This window comes from Plasmopara halstedii, assembly GCF_900000015.1.
Source record: "Plasmopara halstedii genome assembly, contig: Scaffold_1583, whole genome shotgun sequence".
NCBI classification, from domain to species: Eukaryota; Oomycota; class Peronosporomycetes; order Peronosporales; family Peronosporaceae; genus Plasmopara; species Plasmopara halstedii.
Window position 1 is genome coordinate 269,649 of NW_020188494.1, and position 4,625 is coordinate 274,273.

The window sequence follows — 4,625 nt, forward strand, 5'->3', positions numbered from 1 at the left end:
GATTGCTGAGTAACTGCCTGAATGTGTTATGTATTCGCCAGACGTGTAATTGGCAAATATAATGAGAGTCAGAAAAGCTTAAATTTTTCTCATGCACAACTTTTTGCTGTTCCAAAACCTTCGTTTTTTGGCCATGAGGTTTATATTTCCAGATGCTTCACGGTTTATGGAAAACAGTAAGAATTCTACTATAAAATAAGAAGCTCTTGTTTAGAATAATTTATCGCATGATCAGGATTCATCACGGATCAGTCTCTGCAGCATCGATCTTGGTGGCTGGATACGACACTGGCATAATGAACGCGCTTTCCTTTATGACATTAATTTCAGATGCAATTTGCGGTGGATGGTTGCCGTGCATTTCGCTTAATAAGTATTCAGTTCAAAGGGTCCACGTTAGCAAGCGCACAAAAGTTGAATTTATAAGTGCAACCAACTGTAAGAGTACATATGATTAAAATAATTTATGATCAGACCAAAAATACCAAATGCGTTTATAATTCTTCATAGAATGTGTCTTTTTTGTTGAACGTTTGTAATTAATCCTTTTTTTCAGAGTTTATAATCATCGGAAACAATGGATTTCCACAGCTACACAAATGCACATTATTATTTTATAAATAGTAGTAACAACTAAAAAATAATCTGTTTTATACAATCTACATCCATTAGTAAGCTTAATATTGAGGAATATAGATCGATGAGGAAAATTTGTATGCATCTGTTTCGACCTTCTTAGCGGGTGCTGGGTAAGAGAATGTGCTTGCTGTTGCTGCCGTGGACAAAATCGCTCGATCCGTAAGAAGGAATCCTTTGACGCATTAGATCGAGAAGTGAGATTGCGAGTTTTTTCTTTGGGTAGTAATTATGCGCGACATATAATAAGAATTAAAGATGATGGGATTTTTCGATATCAGCAAAATGCATCATAAACAGCGAAAAAAATGTACACTATACAAAGTCCGCACTGCGCTTTTATGCATTTCTGAAAATTTAAACGTCGATAATAAAAAAAATCTATCAGGTACGCGGAAAAAAAACACTATACCAGATATTTGAAAATGAAAAATAAACCAGATGTGTATATAGTTTTATATATATAAACATGTAAATATATTCGTGATGATTAAGAATACATCAAGTGCGCAGAAAAATAAAGTGACAAATAAAACATCGCGATATCTTGTGGAAATGACCCATACAAAGCAAGAAGATAATCTCTGACATGAAATAAATTGCCAGAAACCCTTAATATTCCAATTCATCACAGATTTGCTGTAATGATTTACAAACGCATCTACGAACCTGTTTCTTTCTAAGCTGATCACTTACCCGTTGAGACGGAATACGATTCTTGTTGGGTCTTCCGCGTTTCCTCATAATTCGATAAAGATTGCAATCAAAGAGTTCTTGATTGTTACTTTTATAGCTTCACTTGAATGTTCACTATATGCTGCTGCAAATGTTGATGTCTTCTATGTAGAGCGATAATATTTTCCGTCAATCATGGATTTTATCAGCATGTTTTAATGCAATGAGTGCAAATTACGATTGAACCAAAGTGCAATGTGAATTTGTGCAGTTGTACCGCATCAAATTAATTGCACTGTATAAAGATGTAAAAGCCCGAGGCGGTCGCAGCTACCGTCTTTATGAAGGTCCACCGCACTGGCGTGGCCAGAATGGATGTCTTCCGTGTGCATCCGTATTCCTTTAAAGAAGCGGTGAAAGTGGCCTTACATGACGAATTCAAATTCAAGTCGGCACGACTTGGATGGAGTGTATACCCCCAGAGCTCATCAGCGGGCCTGAGCCAATGGATCTCAGGTTGGCTGAGAAGAAGGAGGCAGTGCCCCAAGATCCTGAGCAGCGTGATTACACCCGACAATGTTTTGTCTGTGGAGACACCCGTCACCTTCGGACTGGTTGTTCTCTGCGCAAGGCGCGTAAAGTTTCGTCGAACCCACGTTCCGCTTCTAACCAGTCTGGTTTGACGCGGGGAAACGAGAACACCTAGTACGCGCGGCGAAGAACTGAGTTTTGTTGAGCCTCAAAGAGGAAAAGGGTAACAGGGCCCAGTCTCGAAGAGCTCCGTGCTCTTGAACACTGAACGTGTATGCAAGCCGGACTTGCTGGTCGTAAAAGCGGCCGTGAAGGATTTTGAGAAGCCATGGAAGATTCTTATCGATTCCGTTGCCGAGGGTCCCTGTGGACCTCGACGTCAAGTTCCTTGACTTTGATAGCGTGAAGGCTGCTTAGTCTTAAACGTGGATGCAAAGTATGACCTTATCCTTGGTGTGGCATGGTTGGAACACCATGAGCCATAGATTGACTGGAGGTCGAAGACCTTGGGCCCTACGCGCACGTCTCGCGGAGCTTTGGTGCGTCATGAACCCACCTCTGTTAGGAAGCAAAAGCGCTTTTGACGCTGTCACTGGACCGGGACGGTCAACGTGTTGGATATCGGAGTATCCGAGTTGTCAAACACCAAAGGTGTTTTGGTCAAGTGTCCCGAGCGTGGCTTGCGGGCTGAACGTGGAGTGGCACGTAACCCTCTATGCGCTGTTCAAGTATTGGAGCAGTCGCTGCATGCCAAGAGTGCCATGGTCGAGTAAGAGCCGGGGCATCAAGGGTGAGGTCCTTGTGATGCACGTGGAGTGGCACGTAACCCACTGAGCACTGTTAACGGTACAAAGCAGTTGCTGCATGCCAAGAGTGGCATGGTCGGACGATGTCCGAGGCATTCTGAACAAGGCCCTTCTGATGTGCGTGGAGTGGCAAGTTATCCATTGGATTAAGTCTGCGGACGGAGCAGCTCTTCCTCGGATGTTGTTAATAACATCAAGGCTTCGATGGAGCAGGAAGTGGGGACACTGGACGATGCCGAGTGCGTGTTCCCACTGTTCTAGACGAGGCATAAAACCTTTAAAGAGAGGAGACGACCAAGCCGTTCGTTGTCTGCAAGACGCAGAGCGTTCACCCTGACACAGGGTGTGTCTACCATAGACGACAGCGCACAGTGACATACAACGGTATGACGGGAGAAGAAGGCGGCGACGTCACCCTCAAGACTATTCCCGCGGTAGATGCTCATCACGAGCTGGACAATCTGTACTTTGAAGAGGTTAGCGTTACCTTGAAGGCGGGCAATTTTGCTAAGGTGGTCTTTATATGACCGAACGAGGAGATTAACTCGTTATCGCTTCGGGATGAAGCTGTCCTGGCGGAAACTATGCGGGTGCTGAACGCACGAAGTGGATAATCTATTCTAGAGGATCCCTCGGATCCGTATTAGCCTTTCGTAAAGAAATTTCAAGACGTTGTCACCAAAAACACGCCGTCAGTCCTACCTCCGGACGGACCGAGGTGTGCGTCATGAGATCGACCTGGTTTCCGGAGCCAAATAGTGCGTAACACGCCAATGGCCCCTAACAAGATAGTAGTATGACATCTTTGACGCATTTTTCCGTGCGAAGCTCGAGGCAGGGATTGTGTATGAGAGCAAGTCTCCCCATTAGATAGCTACGTTTTGAGATAGTAGTAACGACTCAGGCGTTGGTTGACTACGAGTGCTACCAAGTGCAGCGGGGATGCCGTCTCTTTGCTTAGTGGAAGCTCAGCTGAGGACACCGACCTTACGTTCTTTCCAAGAATCAGTACGAGTGTAGCGGATCGCAATCCGCTACCTCCAAGTGTACTTAAGACCTTAATTAAGGTGTAGACGCTCTTCCATTCGTAATTGAAACTGTATTTCGGCAGAGCTGCCAATATCTATAACCCTAGGTTTTCCTAATTAATACAGTAAAACAAATTTGATAAGCAAAACCTAATTGATATAGTACTATTTACGACTACTGGCAAATCTGCCACGTGGTGGCTTTTTGTTACGGTGTAGCCACACCTCTGTGTGATTACACCAACTTGTGTATACACACCTATGTACGGTCGCACAAGGGTACGTATAACCCCCATTACAATTGCTCTTTATCTTTAATCTCGCTTTGTGTTTCTAACAGAAGAAAGTGTTAATGGCGTCACTTTGTTGACGCCGTTTCCTTATAAGCGTCATAGCCGTGAAATGAATGGTCCGGATCTCCAATTTTATCACCTATCGGGGTGACGCATCTAGTGGCTTCCGAAACTCCACCATTCGACGTTTCTGGAATATCAAATATAATGGATCTAAAGAGTTCATGAGGATCCCTGTATCGCCCCCGCATTCAGTGCTTGGTGATGGTCCTCAACGACACATTCATCCATGACGTATGAAAAGGTAAGATCCGATTTAAGTTTAAGTTCTACAATTTCGGTGATATCACCATCTCAAAATATCCTGCACAAAATTTATCCAGATAATTTTAACCGCCGCTTTACCATAGATCGTAACGGAAGACTTCGAATTCCAGAATTTACCCCCCACAAATGAACAGCTTTTTTGCCACATACTTTTGGATCATCAATCTGCACCCAGCGCCCGTCACACCGTTGTGCTAACGTAGCAGTACCGTCACGTCGTGACAAGGATGAACTATCCTACGTATCTTCAGAACCTAGCATTTTTCTCGCGACCAACAGTTGCCTTTCATCCCCTCAAGCTCTGGTACAGTAGAGCGCATCACCCAGTC